This window comes from Nycticebus coucang, chromosome 15 (genome assembly GCF_027406575.1).
Source record: "Nycticebus coucang isolate mNycCou1 chromosome 15, mNycCou1.pri, whole genome shotgun sequence".
Lineage (NCBI taxonomy): Eukaryota > Metazoa > Chordata > Mammalia > Primates > Lorisidae > Nycticebus > Nycticebus coucang.
In genome coordinates this window covers 41,518,643-41,544,644 of record NC_069794.1, presented here as the reverse complement: position 1 = coordinate 41,544,644, position 26,002 = coordinate 41,518,643, and the positions used below count along the sequence as shown (strand labels likewise).

The 26,002-nt window shown below is 34.5% G+C and overlaps 1 pseudogene; it reads right to left on the bottom strand.

The window, feature by feature from the left end:
* Positions 1–26,002, bottom strand: part of LOC128566431 (1-phosphatidylinositol 4,5-bisphosphate phosphodiesterase delta-4-like) — a 61,216-nt pseudogene that overhangs the window by 20,637 nt on the left and 14,577 nt on the right.

Genomic DNA, 26,002 nt, shown 5'->3' with positions numbered 1-26,002 from the left:
ATTGCAGCCCAATTCATAATAGCTAAGTCATGGAAAAAGCCGAAGTGCCCATCGATCCACGAATGGATTAATAAATTGTGGTATATGTATACCATGGAATACTATGCAGCCTTAAAGAAAGATGGAGACTTTACCTCTTTCATGTTTACATGGATGGAGCTGGAACATATTCTTCTTAGTAAAGTATTTCAAGAATGGAAGAAAAAGTACCCAATGTACTCAGCCCTACTATGAAACTAATTTGGGGCTCTCACATGAAAGCTATAACCCAGTTACAACTTAACAATAGGGGGAAGTGGGAAAGGGGGGTGGGTAGAGGGAGGGGGATCGGTGGGATCACACCTGTGGTGCATCTTACAGGGGTATTTGCGAAACTTGGTAGATGTAGAATGTAAAGGTTTTGGCACAGTAACAGAGATAACCCGGAAAGGCTATGTTAACCACTGTGATAAAAATGTGTTAAATGGTCTATGAAGCGAGTGTATGATGCCCCATGATCATATCAATGTATACAGTTATGATTTAATAAAAATAAATAAATAAATAAATAAAGTCACCAAACTCATATTTTCCATTCTAAAATAAATGCAAACGATCTTATTTATAACTAAAAAAAAAAAAAAAAAAAAAGTTTCTTCCTCAAGAGCATAAAATGATCATGGCAATATGTCCCCAGTTGGAGCATCAGGTTGGTCGTTTCTTAAAGTTTCTTATGTTGTACATGTTACAGTTCCAGGTCTTGCCATTCATATTGTAGCATTTAAATTGAGCCCATATTTCAGTCATTTTCTCCATGTAATATAACTAACGGGGGGACATCCTATCATTGCCTGAATGGGAAGCAGAGAGATCAAATGTGCATCATTTGTTATTCTTCTGCTTAAAGCATGGGATTTATAAAGGCTTTTCACTCGCTGTATTTTGTACCTATATTTCAGCTCCATAGTTTAAAGTTTGTCTTCTTAAAGAGAAACTTTGTCACATTAAATTTTTCATAGAGTAAGAGAAAGTCTGAATTGTATTTTAACAGACTGTACATAGTAAATAGATTGTGGGGCGGGGAGTAAATAGATCAGACATGGTGGTTCACGACTGTAATCCTAGCACTCTGGGAGGCCAAAGGAGTGGATTGCCTGAGCTCAGGAGCTGGAAACCACCCTCAGCCAGAGTGAGACCTCGCCTCTAAAAATAGCTGGGCTTTGTGACAGGCACCTGCGGTCCCAGCTACTTGGGAGGCTGAAGCAAGAGAATCGCTTAAACTCAAGAATTTGAGGTTGCTGTGAGCTGTGATGCCATAGCACTCTACCAAAGGGGACAAAGCTAGACTCTGTCTCAAAAAAAAAAAAAAAAAAAAAGGTAAATAGATCAGAATAATCTCTTTGTCTTCTGTAAAGAAGTACTTACTTGTTTCCAAAGAGTCTTGGTTGTAAACTGGGATAAAACACGTCTGAAGTCATTTATGAGCCAACTTCTGAGTACCATCAGCTTTAAGATCTAACATTACTTCAAAGATTCACATCTTCTGTCAGAAGACTGAGGAAGCAGGATAATATTATCTGGGTATTGCATGGCACAACATTCAATGAATATGTGAAATATCATGCTCTCCAAAATGCTAGTTTTATTAAATTTCTATCCCTTTATAATTAAAAAGAATAAAATATGGTCTGGCCAGAGATAAAGGAATTTTTAAGTTTGGATAGCTATTAATCAGTAGGCTGATGCATGTTTGTGTATAAAGATACAAAATATTATAATTACAAGGATATTATATTTTGACCTATTTTTTCCTCAGATTTTTTGTTAGTATTACACCTGAGGGGACCTGGTTGTTTAATTAATAATTATTTTCTATTTATAAGTCATTATCAGAAATATTTCTTAAGAAAACTAAAGTAATTCTATGACCCCAATTTAATCATTGAGATTTCCAACAATTGGTGTTTTTCTTCCCACGTTGAATATAGGAATTATCATTTACTAATAGTTATATTTTTAAAAATTCACAAATATTTGAACAGAACCGTATGTCTTGAAAGTATTCAGCCATGTAAAATATATCATTCCCCCAAAGTGTACACATTGGTACACTTTTGTGTACACTTTTGGTAAAATGGACATGTGTAGTATGTCTAGGTACACCGGACCAATAATGGTACCTTTAACTCGACTTCTAAAAGTGCATAGATAACATCTTTAAAATATGGACACATTTTTGGGCATGCTATATGTCTTCTAGATAAAAGTCCCTTGTCAGATAAATATATAATTTGCAAATACATGTTAGATTCCTACAGTTTTTTGGTTTGTTTTTATGGAGTCTTAAATGTTTTCTATATACATGAATAGGATCAGATAGTCTATAACAGAGATAATTTTACATTTCCCTTCTAATCTGGATGTCTTTTATGTTTTATTTTCTTGCCTAATTGCTATGCTTAGGAAATCTATTAGTATCCTGAGTGGTAGTGGTGAAGAGTTGATATATTTGTTGTTTTCTTCATCTTGTAGGAAAAATATTCAGTTTTTCACTGAGTATAATGTTAACTATAAACTTTCCATATTTCATTATGATGAGGTAAATTCCTTCTATTCCTACTTTATTGAGATTATTTTATTATGATAAGGTGTTAAATTTTGTTAATTTTATTTTCTATCTTGAGGTCACTGTGTCATTTTTAACTGTTATTTTGTTGAATGGCATCACATCAATTCATTTGCATATGTTGAACTGTCTTGGCAAAAAAGAAGTAAATGCCTCTTTATCACAGAGAATGATCCTTTTATGTGCTATTGAATTTGGTTTGCTTTGGTAGTAGTTCTGGTGTTTGAGGCATGGGTTTGAAGTCTGAAAGCTATATTCAGAGATTAGAGCTGTTCTGTGGCAGCCCCTAGGTCTTCTATGCAGGTAAACTGTTTAAGGTGGCTGAGCTAGTTTCCAGAGCTCAAGTATGAGCAGAGAGACCATGAATCCAGCCCAGGGAAACTAACTTGTTATTGTGATGGTTTTGGCAGCTGAGATATGAGTGGCCATAGGATAGCCTCATGAAACACTCAGTGGCTCAGGTGGCCTGGTGCACCCAGGAGTCATGGGTACATGCAAGGTTGGACAAGTGTGATTCTGGTCCCGGGGTAAAACAACAGTGCAGGAATTTAGTGGGAGGGAAGGGTGTGTGGTCTCATCTTCCTCTCTGGAGTTCCCCAGAAGAGGCGTTCCCCAGCAGAATTAGCTGTTGGCTACTTCAACAAAACATGGGGGTATCCTTTATGTTCCAGACTGCTGGGGTCCACACTGGTTTTTGCGATGCAGCTAATACACATAGCCTCTGCCTTTGTTTGTTTCTTGGTTTGTTCCTGTTGACTCAGGTATGCTGACCTCACGAATTATTCTTTCCTTGTGCATTATCTCCTTTGGGAGGTGTGGGCTCCATTGTGTTCCTTCAAATTCTTTAAAGAACTTTGAGCTCTGTCCTGGATATTTCCTTTTGTGGAAAACTGTCCATATTTGGGGTTTTGTAGCTGAATAAACACTATCTCTTATTCTGTTACCTTGTTCTCAAAAAATAGATTTTGAATCTTTTTTTCTGTCTCCCAATATTACAGTTTCTTTATTATATGTCAACTCACAGAAAGCCAGTAATGCTAGTCAATGGAAAATCACACCATAATTCGTTACAAATATAAGCATTTTTGAGCAATCTGCCAAATATCTTTCATGTTGCCAGGCTAAGCCTACATTAGTATTTTTTAATTTAATAAAAATAAAGTGAAAGAAAATAAATCAACTGGCTGAACATAAAACAGTTGCTTCAATTTTAGTTAACCATGATATGGATTAAAATTATTGCAAAAAACATTATTCTTCTTACACTTACGTGCATTTACTATTTATTACTTATTCTAAATTTCATAAAATTTCATTTTTATTTTTAAGCAAAGGAATTAATCTTTTGTTGTTACTTTACTTAGAATTGAGGTTCACATATGCGTAAAGCAATCATGTAATAAATTAATTCCAATAGCTTCAGAAATTACTATTTCCCAAGAGTAAAATTAGATATTTGATAACTTTCAAAAGTTAATAGTATTTTTTTCAGGGTGGATAATGGCATTGTCTGTTAGTCATCTAATGTGTATATACTGGGGGAAAATTTTTTCTTGATCTTATAATTATTTCATGTATATCCCTTTTGGGAATAATTATTCTTTAAGATTTCTTAGCTCATGTAGCTATGTTATGCAATGATGTTTGAAAACATTTCCACGTGGACCACTTTCCACCCAAAAACCTGCAACTTCTCTTCTTTTCTATTCTCATTCTTCTCCTAAGAAAATCTAGAGGTCATTGGAGATATTTGGAACTCATGAAAAATGTTTCTTCTTCTTTTTAATTCTTCATTTTCCTTCTCTGGCTCAGACATGAGGATTGTCCAAATCCTTATTTCTGCTGAAGCATCCAGAGAGAGAGAGAGAGAGTTCCATGTCATCAATAAGGTTATTCAAAGATCCTTATTCATTTATCTCGTTAACCAATTACTACCTTATCTTGAACTCTTGCTCTCAAACTCCCTTTATGTTTGTTCATTGTAGATATTGTCAGGTATTTTCAAAATTATCTTGCCTTTATTTTTCTCTACTAATAACCTTGAAAGTGGGTGTTTAGAAATAATTATGTTCAAATATTATATTTAACAAAAATTTATCATATTTAACTAAAATTTGCCTGATTAAAATTATTGATTCAGAAGCACATGTTCTCAAATCACAGCTCATAATATAAAACAAAGTAAAATAATGACATTTAACAATGTTTTTGGGAAATATGATTCATTTCTAAAAATGTTTTCCTGTCCCAATAATTTAGACACATATTAAATATGTATTTTCTAATACTCTTAATAACCATAAAAAGGCATTTTTATACTGAATATTCTAATTTATTTTACAGAAAGGAAAGATTGAAGCATAAAGTCTACTTTTTAATTCACTACATACAAATAAAACAAATGTAATTGGAAATTTCAGGAGACATTTTGCTTTATGAAACCTTACATTTTCTTTCTCCTGGGCCCATATCTTATCTTCCTCAAGCTTGTATTTAGCATGACCCTGTAACTACATCCCCTCTCCATGGTATGTAGTAACCATAAGTGCCACTTTTATATTGGGCAATGGGTACAATTCTTAATCTTTCTACTAGTCTCCTTCACCTTCTAATGGTTACATGCCTCTTCCCAGGGCCACCTGGGTGTATTACTGACATCATTGACCAAACCTCTCATTCACTCAGCTTCACTGGACTATCACTAGATTTTTGGATATGCAAATATGTTTGTATCAGCTTGCAAATGTACAGGTATTAATTTGTATAGTGAAAGTACAACTCAATGCATTGTATCCAAGTAATATTAAATAAAAGCAACCTGAAACTTAGATTTTTACATACACCATTCTTCTCAATTAAACCACTACAAATTTTGATAGTAATTTTTATGTTCTTGTGGATTGGTGGTGCAAAGTATCTTTCAAAAATAAATAATTTGTCCTTATATAATAAATAAACTTCAGCAAAATTGGCAGTATTAAAGCATGTTTTTGTTTTTAAATGTCTTCTGTCATTAATAAAAAGGCTATTTCATTCAAATAATATTTCCTAATCCACTGCCCTTTCAGCATAACATAGTTGTCTACAATAAATAATGACAAACACTAGAATAGAAGAATTATAATGAAGAGAAGCAGATAAATAAGCTTGTCAACACAAAGTTGCAACCATTTTCAATGAAGATGCTGTGCTTTCCTATAGTGATTTGTGACTATTTAAACTGTATGCCAGAGAGTTATATTTTGCCACCTTTATGGGCTTAAATCTCTTCCTCTTGTTTAGATAAATAACAACAGTGCTTGTATGTAAAATAAGGGAAATGAATTTTTGCAAAAAGAGTATTTTACTGCAGTGTGAATGTGTGTGTGTTTAAATTAAAGTGCATTCTGTAAAGGCAAACATTTGTTTAATTCCGAAGTAGCTGAGTCTGCAAACCTTCGATGCTCACATAGGTTTGATGAGAGTCTGGAGGACTAAGATTTTAGCATTTGGACTCTATAAATTGCTAAAACTTTCAAATAAAATATACATGTAAAAAAAGTAATAAAATAAATAACTATATTGCTAGAAATATATTAATATATTCATGTAAATATAAATAATTATGCTTGAAGGTTTATTTCAGTTTACTAAAATTCCTAAGTCAGTTTTCCAGCTCCCAAACTCAAGACCTTAATTTACTTAATTTCTTTGAACTAGGATTTCTTATTAAAAATGGAAATAATAAAGTTTAATTTATATGTTTACTGTGAGGACTGATGAGAATAGTTCAATCCCCAACCCATAGTAACTATTCAAAAGCACATATTATTACAATTGTGCTTATTACAAATTGTCATGGTAACAATGACAGTATGGTAGGATTAATAATTTCTATTTGGGTATTCTTCAGTTTTTGGTTGGCCAGATGTATATCCTACAAATATTCTTTATGGGTAAATTGTAAAATTATCTTTTCATTTAAAATCATATGCTCAAATTATCTTAAAAGTTCTAAAGATACATAAGTTTAGCATTCACAAAAATAAATTTCATTGAACTAAATTCTAATAGGTTAGTTAAAAAAAGTAGATTAGTAGACAATATCATTCTATATATGTGCTTGTTATACATTGGATCCAGGCAATGATTTAATTTGTGATCTTAAAAAAATGCACCAGTTTGTAATTTCTTTTTATTTTATTTTATTTATTTTTTTTTTTTTGAGATAGAAGTCTCAAGCTGTCACCCTGGGTAGAGTCCCATGATGTCATCATAACATCATAGCTCAAAACAACCTCCAACTCTTGGGCTTAAGCGATTCTCTTGCCTCAGAATTTTTTTTTTTTTTGTATTATTAGTAGAGATGTGGTGAGGTTGGTCTAAAACTTGTGAGTTAAAGCAATCCATGCCTCAGCATTCCCAGAGTGCTAGGATTACAGGAGTGAGCCAACCCTCCTAGCCCCAGATTATAATTTCAAGGTGTTAGCTAAACTTAACTAAAATACTCAGGCAAAAGTGATTGTTTTATTTTCAATTCAAGTTAATTTTTATGTGTAATATACTTTTTTGGATAGCAAAAGTAATGTCATGAAATGTTTTATATAATATATGTAAAACTTTGTTAATAATCGCTTGACAACATTCAAGATGCTGAATGTTTAAAAATATGTGTCATATAGAGACATTTCTGTGATTTTTTTAAAGATTGAATCAATATAAACTCTTTTAATTATGCAACTAATATGTTTACAAATTTAAAGTACATTGAAAACTATTTTAAAATTCATAAACAGTGAATATTAAACAAACAAGTTATAATGGCCCACATTAAATATCAATTTAAAAAATTTCAGTATCAAATGAGAATAAATGCTGGGACCTAAAATTTTCTACTATTTCTTTGAAAGTTTGGAGAGATGAACAAAGAAATCTAATTTCATTTGTATGATTCCAAAATATTTATGTTGCTATTTTATGAATATTAATGATACTCTATTAATTCTGAGCCAAAGAACTTTTTTTTTTTTTGTAGAGACAGAGTCTCACTGTACTGCCCTCGAGTAGAGTGCCGTGGCGTCACACAGCGCACAGCAACCGCTAACTCTTGGGCTTACGCGATTCTCTTGCCTCAGCCTCCAGAGCAGCTGGGACTACAGGCGCGCGCCACAACACCCAGCTATTTTTCTGTTGCAGTTTGGCCGGGGCTGGGTTTGAACCCGCCACCCTCGGCATATGGGGCTGGTGCCCTACTCACTGAGCCACAGGCGCCGGATTCATCAGGGTACAATAAGCCAGGTTACACTGATTGCAATTGTTAGGTAAAGTCCCTCTTGCAATCATGTGAAATTTTCCTCCTAAGTTATAGATCTTGAGATATTACCAAGTCCCATACATCCTGTTAAGTAAGGAAGTTGAACACAAAGACACATTCAGCCCTCATTTTATCAAGAGAAAGTAAAAATAGTTATTGCAATTCCCTATAATGAGTGAGAAAAAATAGGTGCAAAGTTCTAAGAGAGCACAAATGATTCTTACTCAGATATTTAATCAGATGTTGTAAATTGTTTTTCCTTTATAACATTCACATACAGCAGAACCTTCATAATTGACCACCTCCTTAACTTGACCTTAATTTCATAGACAGGACATACATCACATGTGTGTAGTAGGACAGTAGGCTGTTTCTTATGTCGACCACCTCCATTTGTTGATCAGTTTGTTACAGTCCCTTGTGTGATCTACTTACACAGGTTCTACTGTATTTTAGTTTCATTATAATATTTGTTTCCTGCTATTAGTGGGCTCGCATGTTTAAAGGGTCAATATCTCATGACAATCAGTGAACAGACTTTATCTGGAATACTAACAGTATATTGTTAATGCTGGTTTTAAAAATTAGCTTCCTTGAGAGAAGGCTTTTCTCAGATACAGCAAAAATGTGAATAAGATGGAAAGGATGGATGACATACGCATTTATTAAAGAAACACTTTTAAGGAAAATGTTATTTATCACAAGCAATTATTTAATCTGAATGATGACTAAATTTCATTAATGTTTCTCTTAATACTATTTCATTAATAGTATTTCTTTACATTTTTCTTTTCTTTTTTGTAGAGACAGAGTCTCACTTTATCGCCCCTGGTAAAGTGCTGTAGCACACAGCTCACAGCAACCTCCAACTCCCGGGGGGAGATTCTCTTGTCTCAGCCTCCTGAGTAGCTGGGACTACAGGCCCTGCCACAACGCCCAGATATTTTTTGTTGTTGTTGTTGTCGTTGTTGCAGTTTGGTTTGAACCCTCCACCCTTGGTGTATGGGACCGGCGCCCTACCCACTGAGCCACAGGCTCCGCCCTACATTTTCCTTTTTTTTTTTTCCAACATATATTTACTGAACACTTCCTTGAGTTTGGTATTGTTAGAGGCGTCATTGATGTAGCAATTAACAAAACAAACATCTTTCTTTTTCTTGGGTAGTATCCAATCTGATAAAGGTTAGTTGAAAACAAGAATTCAATAAATCAGAAAGATAATCTCAAATGATGATAAATGCTATAAATACAAATAAGGGAAATAGAATATAGCTAGGGTTGACAACTTAGGTAGAGATGTGGAATTTGAGGTATTTCATCTGAGACTTGAATGTTGAAAAAGACAAAACCATGTGATAATCTAGTCTCAGTGGGAGGATGCCATATGATGAGGATGGCATATCTTAAGCCGTATTTAAAACAACCTTTAATCTATATTCTATTAATAATCCTAAAATCTAATTGCAAAAGCATAAAATCTAATAAGTCAATGAAACTTTCTAAAATTATTAATAACTGGGAGTGTATATGTGTGTAAGGAAAGAGAGGGAGTCAGAAAGAGAGAGAAAGACAAAGGAGAAAGGAGAAGGAGAAGAGAGGTAAGGAAGAAGTGAAAGAAAAAGCTCAGGAGAGATCTGGAGAAGTAAACATCTTGGTGTTTTCCTTCCCTATTTTATCTAGTTCTTCGTGAGGTCCAAGATCCAACTCAGTTTAATAACTTCCATCTTAAAAGATATATTCTAATCAGTATTTTCCAAAATGAAATGAAAGACCAAAAATAAAAATGGTTAAATCTTTTGACCAACTCCAAGGTATTTAACTGTTACTTTTTGTATTACTAGCTTACATAACTTAATAGCTTAATTTTTAAACTTGTTAATTTTTTTAAATAGTCATTCCATAGCTCAATCTTTTCATGAGTGCTTTTGACATAAACATGGAAAGTTTATCATTTATTTTATGGGATTTTTATGATTCATTTTTGTTTGTTTTCTGTCAGGGGTTAATATTGTGTGCTTAGAGCACTGAGAAAAATGTAGATAGGTGATAGAACTGGCAGAATTTAGCATGCTTCTATTTGGATGAGGATTTAAACATTTAGGCCGTCAGCATTCCAGGCAAAACCGAATTCATGTTTATTTCCTTTTTGAAATAATTTTAATTTATTTTCTATTGTATTCTTTTATAATTAATTAACTTAGTAATAATTTTTTTATAAGAAATGAAGTTATTATATATTGGATGAGGTGTGTACCTATAATACATGCACAATTATATAATAAACCATCTTTCTTTAGAAATGTAACAGTTTATGTATTTCCAAAAAAGAAAACCCAAAATGTCAACTGCAAAGTTGAGAGACTTAATTAAGAAAAATTTATACCATTTTAATGTTTCAGAATTCATATTGTTTTATATTAATTTATTACTTCTGATTTTGGCAAAATATAAAGACTAAAGTGAGTAGAAGAAGATTTAATCAAATTTCAGTAGAGTTATTTGCTTATGGCTCTTATAAATTGCATTTGGGAGAGGAAAATGAATTCCTTGACTAGCTTCATGCTTTGAATTACGTTTTAATTACTCATGCCATCTTTCCCTCTGTTTTTATCAATGATTATATTTATTTATTTTTTTTAATTTTTGCATGGCAATTTATTACCTTATAATCAGGAAAGTATACCAAGACTATAAAATATCAGTATATACCCCATCCAGGAAAACCCCTTCCGTGTGTCAGAAAAAAAGAATTTATCAGCTCTTTTGGCATGCAGAAGTCTGTAGGACCATTTCTTTGGGTCATGGTAAGGTCTTGACAAAGCACTGTTGTACTGACCAGACCCAATGTAGCATCTGCCAACCTCTGCATTTTTCAACTTTCCTCTTAGGATTCCAATTCCAATGATCATATTTAAATTATTTTTAAGAATGAGTAATAAGTCACTGAATTTTGCCATCTTTATTGATTATGTGGTGGGAACTTTATTGAAAACATTCACAAATATTTTATTTATGGCTTTATTCTATTTTCTATCCTAATTGACCAGTATAAGTTTAATTATTTTTCCACTTCCCTTCTTCATGAAGTAATGATATGACCAAAAAGGAAATCAACATATGTAATTAATAATTAAGTCCAGATAATTGTATGGTTGTTTTGTATGTTGTAATTTCCTCTAACTAATTAATCTCATAATTTTCTGTGAGTTTAGGGAAACTATCGCATGGTTTGTCTATAGTTGATTACACAGTTAATATGAAAATTAGGTAGCACAGTCTGCAAATCTAGTAAAGTTAGAGGGTGCATACACAGTAACTTAACAAAAAAGAAAATATAAAATTAAAATGAAGGTCTTCCTTTCAAGATAGCAACCTGTTAAGTGAAGTTTTGATTTCAGAAGTCCCCCCCCAATACTTAAATCAGCTTGTTTAGTCAACAATTCCAAGGAATTCCATATTGCTGTCTGTAGAGCAGATGGCTTTCCTGCTGCCTGCCCTGCTGCTTCTGCTGCCACCTTATCCTCCAGCAGCTGTGGTTACTTGAAAAAAAGATGCTTTTATTGCCTGCAGGATGTGTTCATAACTATAGTCCGACATTTAAAAAGTTACTTGTTGGATCCTCTAAGAAGTGAGAAAAACAAACAGCTTTAAAGGAAAGTACACCTATGATGCTTCCAAAACTTCCAGACAACATTAAAATTTGGATAACAGATAAATGAATTTGTTCATTCTTTCTCTAATTTCACTTCTCTCACAATTAGCCTGCTTTACAGACTGTCTCCAACACAGCTAGAAGTCTACGCTGCTTTTTCTTTTTAAACCATGCTCCAATGGAAAACTGATGTATAATTAATACAACAAAATAAAGAAAATCAGGAAGGTGGGTATAAATGTCCCTAAAGATATTTATTTTTATAATATGTTAATGATTCATTACAGTTATACTAAAACCAGTTAGAAATCTCTTACTATTATTAAATAAATAAAGTGGTTGCATGATTGGAGTAATAAGATAGAGGACATTTCTTAATTTTTTTTTTACTGTCATTGAAAATCAGATCATATCTAAAGATGCTGATTTTCGGGGCATGATATTTCTGGCAATTTATATATAATGCAAATTAAATATATATTTGACTTCTGGCATCTTTTCCTTAGAGACCAATAACCAGCTTTTGTGATTAGGAATGTAACTCTTTGTTATGTAGCTATCTTAATTTTATTTTCCACAAAAATCATATTAAAACAATTAAAAGAATACTGGATCTGACCTGAAATGCTGATATTTAGCTTACAAAGGATGATAAAAGTTTCAAATATATACTGCAACTCAGATATAAAGCTAGCCCATAAATTCCCTTGAAATTGACTTAGAATAAAACCAGTGGATAACAAGGTAAAGTTAATCATTATGCATATTTATAAATAATGTATATTATGTATATATAAATCCAAAATATTTATAGATATAGATAAAACCAGTAGATAACAAGGTAAAGTTAGTCATTATGTATATTTATTATACATATTGTATTAAAATTGTAATACTCAGTATATACCAATAAAAAAGAAGAAAACGAGCCACATTTGACTTCTGGAATTAGAAGAGGTGCCCAAAGTATACACATAATATACTCTATATAATATACTCTACTTAATACATATATAACATTTATTAATGTGTGCTACATTTTTGGCATCCCTGGTATATATTTCATATTTTATTTATTATATATAAATATATATTTTTTTCTTCCATATTTAGGATCAAAACAAACAAAAGTTACAAATCTGCAAGCACCTGAATTGCAAAAGAAAGTTAAAGCCAAGGTGGTGAAGAGGAGTTGAATAGCTATTACCTTAGTGTCTCTTTATAGCTCTATTCATGCTTTGTAATCAATAAAGGAGACAAAAAAATTGCAATGATTGGGTAATGAAGGCAGCTACTGTAAGACTCATAAACTGGCAAGAATTACTAAGGGCAAAAATAAAAAAAAAATTATTAGAGAGGCCATCAAGAAGCCAGTAATCAGAATCATCTCAAAAGAAAAGTATTACAGAACATAATCAAGAACTACATGAAAAAAATAGAATAGCATAAACATAAGCATGGACATATAAATCCAAACACAAGTGATAGATTAAATAGTTCAGTGAAAAGAGCTAAAACAAACAAAATAGATCAGTTAGATAGAGATGAGAAATGTTTAAAAAGTCAGTTATGGCTCCTGAATATAAAATAAATGTCCTGTGAGAGATCAGATAGATAAATAGATACAAATAAATAGATAGACATATATAGATATTTGAACTTACATATCCTAGGAAACTATGTATTTACATGCACATATATATTGTCCAAAAAGCAAAGAAATGAGAAATTATTATTTTCTACTATTTTAAAAGATAATAGTGAAGAATATTCTAGAATTGAAAAGATAGTTAGAAAATAATAAGAAACAACATCAAATAATGATATTATCATGCAAAATATTTATTTATTTATTTATTATTTCAAATTAATATAAGGTAGAAAATTTTAAGTTACGTTGTTCTCATTTCCCAGCTAAAGTTCAAGTTGTACTTGAGCCCTTCACCCAGTGGGCATGCTGAACACCCTCACATTGTGCATGTTATGTGAGGTCCCACCAATCACCCTTCCTCTTAACATGTAAAATATTTAAAAGGAACAAATTTTAAATAATCATCCATAAGAATAACATTATAAATTTTATGTTTCCATGAAATAATATAAAATAAACCTACATGATGCTTTTAATCAGAATCATTAGAGGCTACTGACAAAGCACCATAAAGAAATAATTTTCTATCCAGAATTTTTTATCTAGCTGATCTTATTGAAGATGCATTATAAAAGAACTCTTTGAAAAGGATATCCAGAAACAAAAAAAAAAATAAACTCAAAAGGAAAAAATAGATTACAAAATTAAATAATGCGCACAGTAACTGGCAAATTTTGTAGGCAAATAAAATTGTGACTAACATAAAGAATTGAATGGATAGAGAGTAAGATTTAATCTCAAAGTCTAGATCCTAAGTATGTGGAAAAGAAAAGCTGGATTAAGTTAAAATATTCTAAACTTCTGGAAAATTCAGGAAGTAACAAATTTAGAATTTGATAAGACAACATTATGCTAAATAGGCATAGCAAGAAACATATGCAGCTCAGGAATAGTATTTGGATTCAAGGGATGAGGAGGTCAAAGTAAATGGATGACCATCTTAACTGCCAGTTGAGTGGAATTAGCACTGTATTTCCTGGTGGAATCTCTCCTCCTTTTGAAACTAAGCAGAGCATAATGTCCTGCAGATAGGAAGAAATTTTTTTTCTGTTGAATCACTAGAGCTAACAGTGAATGATATCACTTTCATTTCTACACTTTTTTTACCCATGAATATTGGCTTTAGAGGAAATGGCAGCATGTATTGAAAGCCGATTCACAACACATACAGCTTTGTGCAGGACATTGATTTACCACTGCACGACATTCGTACCTAGCTTGCAACTAAAAGTGAATCTTCAAAAGACCATTCTATCATTCTCTCCATCCAGATGTTTCAGTATGTTGGGGAACTCAAAACACCACTAAATTGCACCACCATTGGCTCATTGTCATGCTTCATTTGCTGTGAAGTTATTCCTTTGGTCAGAAACAGTGCAGCATGAAACACCATGATGGGTGATGAGGAATTTTGTAATTCCAAAGATAATAGATTTGACAGAAGCTTCCATGGAAAAAAAAGGCAAATCTGTATACAGGATGTTTAATCCAGTAAGACCAAAGTAATGCTCCTTTCATGATGGAAGTGCTTCCAGCAGGTAGCTGGATGATCACACCAGGGAATGGTCTCATATCAGGGAATCCGTGTCAGACTCTGCTGCTGCTGGTAACATGGGCACTCAGCAGTGGCTGAAGCAGAATCTATTTTGCTGAGCCCATTCCTAATCCCCATCCTTGCTACCATGGTCACTTTGTTCATGAGTGTTCTGGGTAATGACGGGAGCTGCTGGAGAAAGAGGCTGACTCATACATAAAGAACAAATCATTCTATCTTCTCGGTTATTAAAATCTCCTCTACTAAGGTTAATCTTTGTTGAACATTCATATTGTATACAAACATCTTCATAATATACTTTTGATACAGGACAAGTGGCATCCCAGCCAACTCGGTGGAGCCTTGGTGGTATTGGTGTGGTGGCAGCAGCAGAGGAACCATCAGGCTGGAGAGTAGGCAGGGGGAGCCCCCCAAGAGATGCCAGTAGCCAGAGGTGCCAGACAACTGCTGGGGAGACACTAGCACCTTAGGTTTCCCTCCCCTTGCATTTGGCTGAACAGGGAACCCCCATTTCATAGGCCTGGTCAATTTCATGTAAGTTTCCTAGGCCTGGGAATGAAAGGGATTATAGCCATTCATTCATGTTCCAGACATGCTAAATGTAACTATAGAGGGTCCCAGATAGGTCATAGAGGGTCCCAGACACGGTAAATATAACTGCAGAGGGTCCCAGATACGCTACATATAACTACTGAGGGCCCCATGTGACTATATATACCCCTAGACAAAGAGCTGGGGAGAGAGACACACAGATAGAGAGAGCTTTTCTCTCCTGACTAGGCAGCTTCTGTGTTTTTGTGTTCTGTAAATAAATCCTGTCTTACCACTGATCTGTGGCCCACGAATTCATTCTTCAAATCACTGAAACCAAGAACCTACTGAAGACAAAATTCCAGTATCACTTTCAGAATTAGGATTTTTTCATTTGTAGTCAAAATGTGGGTGCACTAGATTAAAATGAGGGTGCAATAAAATGAGGGTGGACCCTATTCTTTTTTTTCTTTAACTTTTTATTTTGACATAACAGAAAAGTTGCGAAAAGAATACAAAGAATTCCTTCCCCGCAGTCCCTTCTCCAGACTTCCCAGATGTGTTAACATCTGACCACATCTGCTCTTTCCCTCCTGACTTCTCAGCATGGTGTTTATCTTCATTTCCGAAACAAGCAGACAGGCCAAGGGAATAGGCTCTGATCGCGCTTCTTTCTCATCTTCATTCTGATGAGAATGACAACTGACATTTGTTGAGAGCCTAACACATTGTTCTGAGCACTTTTTTTTTTAATTTATTTTTTTTTATTATTATTGGGGATTCATTGAGGGTACAATAAGCCAGGTTACACTGATTGCAATTGTTAGGTAAAGTCCCTCTTGCAATCATGTCTTGCCCCCATAAAGTGTAACACACACCAAGGCCCCGCCCAACTCCCTCCTTCCCTCTTTCTGTTTCCCCCCCATAACCATCATTGTCATTAATTGTCCTCATATCAAAATTGAGTACATAGGATTCATGCTTCTCCATTCTTGTGATGCTTTACTAAGAATAATGTCTTCCACGTCCATCCAGGTTAATACAAAGGATGTAAAGTCTCCATTTTTTTTAATGGCTGAATAGTATTCCATGGTATACATATACCACAGCTTGTTAATCCATTCCTGGGTTGGTGGGCATTTAGGCTGTTTCCACATTTTGGCGATTGTAAATTGAGCTTCAAGAAACAGTCTAGTACAAGTGTCCTTATGATAAAAGGATTTCTTTCCTTCTGGGTAGATGCCCAGTAATGGGATTGCAGGATTGAATGGGAGGTCTAGCTTGAGTGCTTTGAGGTTTCTCCATACTTCCTTCCAGAAAGGTTGTACTAGTTTGCAGTCCCACCAGCAGTGTAAAAGTGTGTTCCCTTCTCTCCACATCCACGCCAGCATCTGCAGTTTTGAGATTTTGTGATGTGGGCCATTCTCACTGGGGTTAGATGATATCTCAGGGTTGTTTTGATTTGCATTTCTCTAATATATAGAGATGATGAACATTTTTTCATGTGTTTCTTAGCCATTCGTCTGTCGTCTTTAGAGAAAGTTCTATTCATGTCTCTTGCCCATTGATATAAGGGATTGTTGGCTTTTTTCATGTGGATTTATTTGAGTTCTCTATAGATCCTAGTTATCAAGCTTTTGTCTGATTGAAAATATGCAAATATCCTTTCCCATTGTGTGGGTTGTCTCTTTGCTTTGGTTATTGTCTCCTTAGCTGTACAGAAGCTTTTCAGTTTAATGAAGTCCCATTTGTTTATTTTTGTTGTTGTTGCAATTGCCATGGCAGTCTTCTTCATGAAGTCTTTCCCCAGGCCAATATCTTCCAGTGTTTTCCCCATGCTTTCTTTGAGGATTTTTATTGTTTCATGCCTTAAATTTAAGTCCTTTATCCATCTTGAATCAATTTTTGTGAGTGGGGAAAGGTGTGTGTCCAGTTTCAGTCTTTTAGATGTAGACATCCAGTTCTCCCAACGCCATTTATTGAATAGGGAGTCTTTCCCCCAAGGTATGTTTTTGTTTCGTTTATCAAAGATTAGGTGGTTGTAAAATGTTAGTTTCATTTCTTGGTTTTCAATTCGATTCCAAATGTCTATTTCTCTGTTTTTGTGCCAGTGCCATGCTGTCTTGAGCACTATGGCTTTGTAGTACAGACTAAAATCTGGTATGCTGATGCCCCCAGCTTTATTTTTGTTACAGAGAACTGCCTTAGCTATATGGCTTTTTTTCCGGTTCCATACAAAATGCAGAATCATTTTTTCCAAATCTTGAAAGTACGATGTTGGTATTTTGATAGGAATGGCATTGAATAGGTAGATTGCTTTGGGAAGTATAGACATTTTAACAATGTTGATTCTTCCCATCCATGAGCATGTTATGTTCTTCCATTTGTTAATATCCTCTGCTATTTCCTTTCTGAGGATCTCATAGTTTTCTTTATAGAGGTCCTTCACCTCCTTCGTTAGGTATACTCCTAGGTATTTCATTTTCTTTGAAACTATGGTGAAGGGAGTTGTGTCCTTAATTAGCTTCTCATCCTGACTGTTATTGGTGTATACAAAGGCTACTGACTTGTGGACATTGATTTTATATCCTGAAACATTACTATATTTTTTGATGACTTCTAGGAGTCTTGTGGTTGAGTCTTTGGGGTTCTCTAAGTATAAGATCATGTCGTCAGCAAAGAGGGAGAGTTTGACCTCTTCTGCTCCTATTTGGATTCCCTTTATTTCCTTGTCTTGCCTAATTGTATTGGCTAGAACTTCCAGCACTATGTTGAATAGTAAAGATGACAGAGGACAACCTTGTCTGGTTCCAGTTCTAAGAGGAAAAGCTTTGAGTTTTACTCCATTCAGTAAAATATTGGCTGTGGTTTTGTCATAGATAGCTTCAATCAGTTTCAGAAATGTGCCACCTATGCCTATACTCTTCAGTGTTCTAATTAGAAAAGGATGCTGGATTTTATCAAATGCTTTTTCTGCATCTATTGAGAGGATCATGTGATCTTTATTTTTGCCTCTGTTAATATGGTGGATAACGTTTATAGACTTGCGTATGTTAAACCAGCCTTGCATCCCTGGGATGAAGCCTACTTGATCATGATTTATGACCTTTTTGATGATAAGCTGTAATCTATTGGCTAGCATTTTGTTGAGAATTTTTGCGTCTATATTCATGAGTGAGATTGGTCTGAAATTCTCCTTTTTGTTTGGGTCTTTTCCTGGTTTTGGTATCAGGGTGATGTTTGCTTCATAGAATGTGTTGGGGAAGAGTCCTTCTTCCTGAATTGTTTGCAATAATTTCTACAGTACAGGAATAAGCTCTTCCTTGAAGGTTTGATAGAATTCTGGAGTGAAGCCATCTGGACCAGGGCACTTTTTGGGTGGAAGATTTTTTATTGTTTCTTTGATCTCAGTGCTTGAAATTGGTCTGTTCAGGAGCTCCATTTCTTCCTGGCTGAGTCTAGGGAGAGGGTGTAATTCCAAATATTGATCCATTTCTTTCACATTGTCAAATTTCTGTGCATAGAGTTTCTGGTAGTATTCAGAGATGATCTCTTGTATCTCTGTGGGATCAGTTGTTATTTTCCCTTTATCATTTCTGATTGAGGTTACTAGAGATTTTACTTTTCTATTTCTCATTGGTCTGGCCAATGGTTTATCTATTTTATTTATTTTTTCAAAAAACCAACTGCTTGTTTCATTAATTTTCTGAATGATTCGTTTTCAATTTCATTGATCTCTGGTTTGATTTTGGATATTTCTTCTCTTCTACTGAGTTTAGGCTTAGATTGTTCTTCTTTTTCCAATTCCATAAGATCCATTGTGAGATTGTTGATGTGCTCTCTTTCTGTTTTTCGAATGTAGGCATCTAAAGCGATGAATTTTCCTCTCAAATCTGCTTTTGCAGTATCCCACAGGTTTTGGTAGCTTGTGTCTTCATTGTTGTTATGCTCAAGGAAGTTAATGATTTCCTGTTTTATTTCTTCCTGCACCCATCTGTTATTCAACAGAAGATTGTTTAATTTCCATGCCTTTGGGTGGGGTAGAGCATTTTTGTTAGAGTTGAGTTCCACCTTTAGTGCCTTATGGTCTGAGAAGATACAAGGTAAAATTTCAATTCTTTTGATTCTGTTGATATTTGTTTTGTGTACCAGGATATGATCAATTTTGGAGAATGTTCCATGGGGTGATGAGAAGAATGTATATTCTTTATCTTTGGGGTGGAGGATTCTATATGCGTCTATCAAGCACAGTTGTTCTAGGGTCTCATTTAAATCTCTTATATCCTTGTTTAATTTCTGTTTAGAGGATCTGTCCAGCTCTGTAAGAGGAGTGTTAAGGTCCCCTGTTATTATGGTATTATCAGATATCATATTGCTCAGACTGAGTAAGGTCTGTTTCAAGAATCTGGGAGCATTTAAATTGGGTGCATAGATATTTAGAATTAAAATGTCTTCTTGTTGTAGTTTTCCCTTGACCAATATAAAGTGACCATCTTTGTCTTTTTTGACTTTAGTTGCTTTAAATCCACATGTATCTGAAAATAAGATTGCAACTCCTCTTTTCTTCTGAATTCCATTTGTCTGAAAAATTGTCTTCCAACCCTTGACTCGGAGCTTTAATTTGTCTTTTGAAGCCAGGTGTGTTTCTTGCAGACAGCAAATGGATGGCTTGTGTTTTTTAATCCAGTCAACCAATCTATGTCTCTTCAGTGGGGAATTCAAGCCATTAACATTTATGGAGATAATTGATAAGTGTGGTAGTATTCTATTTGTCTTATTTGGTGAGAGTCCATTGCTTAGTTTTATCTTTTGCATCAGTGTGGAAGTTAGGTTCTGTCCTTTGATTTCTGAGTTCTTACTTTGCTGCTGATACACTATGGTGGTCGGTGTGCAGAACAGGTTGAAGTATTTCCTGTAGAGCTGGTCTTGTTGTGGCAAATTTCCTCAATGTTTGTATATCCGTAAATGATTTGATTTCTCCATCAATTTTGAAGCTTAGCTTAGCAGGGTACAGAATTTTGGGCTGGAAATTGTTCTGTTTAAGTAGATTAAAGGTAGATGACCATTGTCTTCTTGCTTGGAAAGTTTCATTAGAGAAGTCTGCGGTCACTCTGATGGATTCGCCCCTGTAGGTCCACTTGCGCTTTCTCTTGGCAGCTTGCAGAATCTTTTCTTTTGTCTTGACTTTGGACAGGTTCATCACAATGTGTCTTGGAGAAGCTCGGTTAGAGTTGAGGCGACCTGGGGTCCGATAGCCCTCTGAAAGCAGTGTGTCAGAATCTTTGGTGATATTTGGGAAATTTTCTTTTATAATATTCTCTAGTATGGCTTCCATTCCTCTGGGGCATTCTTCTTCCCCTTCTGGAATTCCTATAACTCGTATGTTGGAACGCTTCATAAAGTCCCATAATTCTGACAGTGAACGTTCTGCTTTCTCTCTCCTCTTTTCTGCCTCTTTTACTATCTGAGTTATCTCAAAGACTTTGTCTTCTACCTCTGAAATTCTTTCTTCTGCATCGTCTAACCTGTTGCTGATACTTTCCATTGCATCTTTAAGTTCCCTGATTGACTGTTTCATTTCCTTCAGCTCTGCTATATCCTTTTTATATTCTTCATATCGTTCATCTCTTATTTGATTCTGTTTTGAATTTCCTTTTGGTTATTTTCCACTTTATTAGCAGTTTCCTTCATTGTTTCCATCATTTCTTTCATTGTTTTCAACATGTGTATTCTAAATTCCCTTTCTGTCATTCCTAACATTTCTGTGTAGGTGGAATCCTCTGCAGTAGCTACCTCATGGTCCCTTGGCGGGGTTGTTCTGGACTGGTTCTTCATGTTGCCTGGAGTTTTCTGCTGAGTCTTCCTCATGAGTGATTTCTTTTATCTGTTTCCTTGCCCTAGTTTTCCTTTCACTTCCTCTTGCTCTTTAAGTTCTCGTGCCTGTGGAAGTTGCAGGTGGGTTTAGACGGATTGAACACATGCGACCACTTGCCGGTTTTCCGCTGTTTTAGTCCTCCTCTTGGGGTCTAGAAGTCTCACGCTGACTCCCTGTATCCTCTCAGGGGTGATGATAGGCAGATACCACCAGCCAGAGATGCCTGGAGTCCTATATCCCCAGACTCACGGTGCCCAGATGCAAGGAAGCTGTTACTCGGCTGCCATCTTGCTCCGCCTCAACAGTAAATCGGTGGACTCTGTTCTAATCATGGAAGTCATTCAAAAAAAAAAAAAAAGGAAACAAAGCTACAGATAGACACAGATGGAAGAAAGACACATGACAGTACAATCAGAGATGCGAGTTACATATGTACAAGCTAAGGAATGCCATAAATTGCCAACAGCCAACAGATGCTAGGACAAAGCTAAGAAATACTGTCCGCAGAGTTGTCAGAGAGAACACAGGCCTAGCAACAACTTAATTAGGCTTCCAAACTCCACAATTGTAGGAAAATATATCTCTATTGTTTTAAGCCAACCAGTTTGTGGTGATTTGTTATAGCAGCTCAAGAAAACTACTACAGCTAGAATCTTGTATTGAGAACTTTCCCTGTTATTTAGTTTCCTAAAATATAACTTGAAATTCTATTCATATTATTGATTTTTGATTTGTATTTATCAATATTTTATAATGATGATACTCTAACAACCTCCAACAGTGCACAATAAAGTACGTAACAGTGAAATAAGTAACAAACGATAGAGAGTGGGTGCAATGTATATGCGCTTGCATAAAACATTTTAGCTGCTTTCTTCTTTGTAATTAAATATTCCCATCATTGGTGAAAAGCAACTCTTTCAAGTCGGGTCCTGCATCCTTTTGAAATGTTCCTAAGAATGTTGATGCAGGACAAAGTGGCACCGTGACCTGCGGCCTTAGCCCTGGAGGTGTTGATGCTGCTGCGAAAGGAGGAACCAGCTTGCTGGAAGGCTGGACACCTGCAGGGGAGACACTGGCGCCTTTCTGCCTTCTCCACTGCACTTCTGACTGGTGGATTTCTTGTCAGTTTCCAAGGCCTGAGAGTTCATTGGACAGCTGGCTATAACTGATGAAGACCCACACTGTAAAAGTCAACATTGAGTTGGGGTCGAACAACCCCCCTGCCACTACATAACCCCTGAGCAGATAGCCAGAAGACAGACTTTGAACTGGGAGCAGGAGAGCTTGTTCCTCTCCTGGGTCCTCTCTGCCAGGAGGTTTGTTTTTTCGTAGTTGTTGTAATTTTTGTTTCTGTGAATAAATCTTGACTTACCACTGATCCTGTGGTCTGTCTATTCATTCCTCAAATCACGGAGACCAGGAACCTGAAACTCCGGTATCTTATTTGGCGAGACAAAGTTCCGGTAACAATGTCACCTAGTATTGCTTTGGAACAAAATATGATCCTGGGCTTTTCTCTGTACAGTTTTTTTTGCTTTACTTTTGACATAGAATCACCTGTTTTTATAAGTAGCCCTGCTTTCTTTTAGTAGGAAATGACATTTAGATAGAAAAGTTTTGATGCCATATGTTTGTCGTTATTGTTTTTAGGCTTTCCTTTCATTGACGGTACTAGAAAAAACGTATGTAGTGAATGAGTTTATATGTGTTTGTGTGGGTGGATATATATATTTGATTACATATAGGGAAATATAACTAGGGAACATAACTTAATAACTATATTTATAATTCAACTGTAACATTACTATATTGCATTTATATTTTTTGTTTTTATGCTTTTACCACTTTTCTCTAATAAAAACATTTTGATATCATTTGGCATTAATATATGTTGACTTAATTCTACAATATCAGTAGCAGCTTCAAAATAATAACTAATTATTGTATATAAATCTTAAAAGCACTTTAAGATTTCCCTTTAGTTTTTTCTTAGAAAATATATCACTAAAAATATACACTGAAAATATTGTTTTACTATGTCTCATTAAGTAATTATTAGTGCAGTTTGCCATCAACTGAATATCAATTAGTTTAATGTGATTTAATATTTATGTATTGATTTGCCTGTGCTTCAGCTTTCTGTTCCATATGAGTACTCAAAAATACTTACATTATTCAAAACTCAAAACAATATACCAAAATTTAATTTATAAAAGTCTCAAATAAATCCTCTCCTCTGCCATTATGCACATTTCCTTTCTGTATAATGAATTGTACCTTTTTAATTTTTTGATTATATTGAAAATATTTTTGAACAAGTAAGTATCTATGCATATTTACTTATGTGTCTCTCTAGTCCCATAAAATTGCCATGTAATAAATACTACTCAATTACCTGTCTTTATTGTAGCATAATACAGACCAGGGATCCCTCCTTATTGGTATGTAGATATATTCTCACCCAGTTTTTTACATCTGAATAGCACTTTACTGTTGTGGCTATAACATATTTTGTTTAACCCATTAATTTTTATGAATGTGTGTGCTGCTTCTGGTCTCTGTTTATTTCAGTAGTGCTACCAGGAATACTTTTTTGCACATATATGTATATATACACATATGTATACATACATACATATACATATATATTTATTTAATATATTAAGCCTTTTAAAATAGATTTCCAACTGAGACTGCTGTCAGAGAAAATACTTATATAATTTAACTATATGTTGCTGAATATTGCTAAATAAAAATTATACGATTTTACATATGTACAATCATTATATGAGAGTGTTTGTCTTCCTGTAATCATACCTACAGAGTATATTGTCAAACTTTTGGATTTTAGATAGACAAAATAACTGCATCTTTGTCAATTGTGGATATGCCTTCTTTTATCATGAGTGATATTGATTATTTTCTCAACATGTTAGAAGAGTCATTTTCATTGAATGGACCTATGATTAATGCTCTCTCAGTTTCAAAGATTTCTCAGTTTTGATGGTGTTTCTTTACTGAATTTTTGTAAGTTCTTTATAGGTTCAGATATTAGTGGTTTATGTAAGGTAAAATTAGAGCTTTCTTTCTTTTGTTTGTTTTGTATTGTTGTTTTGTTTTTAGTTTGTAATGTGTCTTTTGCGTTTTCTTATGAGCAAACAAACCTGTACTTTAATGCAGCAGTACTAAGTATTTAAACATCACAAATTACATAATAGTGGGCAAGAATGTACTGTGTAATGTTAAAATATATTCCAGATCTTTAAAATGGGAGATTGTCTGATCAGCTTAATAAATGTATGTGATACGGTCATCTTTTTAATAGAAATATTCAGAAAACTAATTTTCTTTGAAATCAGATTTTGGAGACTCTAGGCTAGAAGGTTTTTTATTTGTTGGTTTGTTTGTTTCTTTGTATGTTTTTTTTATAGTGGGTCTTCTTGAAAATAAGAAAATGCATAGGTTTCATTAGTTTTCTATCATGCCTTTCTTGATTCACCTTATATTTAGTAGGTTAATTCACAACAAATTTATTATCTTAAAATTCTATGAGATAGAAGTGATACAGGACAGGTGGTGCCCCAGCCAGTTTGGTGTAGCCCCCCACCCACCCAGAGGAGGCTCCAGTACCCGGAGGAACCTAAACTGCTGGGAAGACACCAGCACCTTAGATTTCCCTTCCCTTGCATTTGAGGCTGAACAGGGAACCACCATTTTCTAGGCCTGGTGAAGTTCATGCAAATTTCCTTGGCCTGGGAATGAAAGGGATTGTAGCCTTTCATTTGCAACCCAGATGAACTAAATGCAACTACAGAGAGCCCTGTGAGACTATATATACCCCTGGACAAAGAGCCCAGAGTCAGACACAGAGAAAGAGGGAGCTTTTCTCTCCTATTTGTTTTTTTTCTCCCTGCCTGGAGTTTGGTGGTTTTGTATTCTTTTCTGTAAATAAATCCTGTCTTAGCACTGATCGGTGGTCTGGGGATTCATTCTTTGAATCACTGAGACCAAGAACCTACTAAGGATGAAATTCCAGTATCAGAACTACCTACCAATACTCATCTTGCTGGCCTAAAGGCTAAGTGTGAGCATTCCTTTATAGAGGCTTTAGGGGAAAAAAAAAAAAAATCAATGTCTTTGTTTTTTCTAGCTTCTAAAGTCTTCCAGTATTCCTTGGTCTGATGCCCTCTTACTCTATATTCAAAACCAGCAGCACCACATCTGTGACTATTCTTCCACAATCACACTTCCTACTGATCAAAGTTGGGAAAGTTTTTTTACTCATAAGAACAGATGTGACTAGTAGGGCCCATATGAGAAATCCAGAATCATCTTGCCATCTGAAAAATGCCATCTTTGCCATATAAGGAAACATTTTTACAGGCTCCAGGTTCTTTTTGAGAGAAAAGGCAGGCATGATTGTGAGTTTCATATAATGTTTCATTATATGTTTTTGTATTTTCAGTTAACCAAACAAGCTAAAATAATTTGATCTTCATACTTAATATATTTACTCAATTTATTTTTGGATTACATATGTCCTCCAATATACTTTCTATGAAATAAAAGGAGATATTCTAAACTTAGTAGAAAATATTGTAACTAAAACACCAACATGTTCTCTAATATATAAATTACTTTTTCTACAAAATACCTACATAACAGTAATTTTATTTATCTTATTCTTTTGATTTTTCTTAAATTTTTAAGTAGTTTAACATTTATATTATGGAATATACTTAATTACATAATGTACACTGTTTGCATCCATTTTTAATGTACATTGTGAGTATAATTGTTTAATTGCTATGGTATTATCTTCTTCTCTCGGCATGAC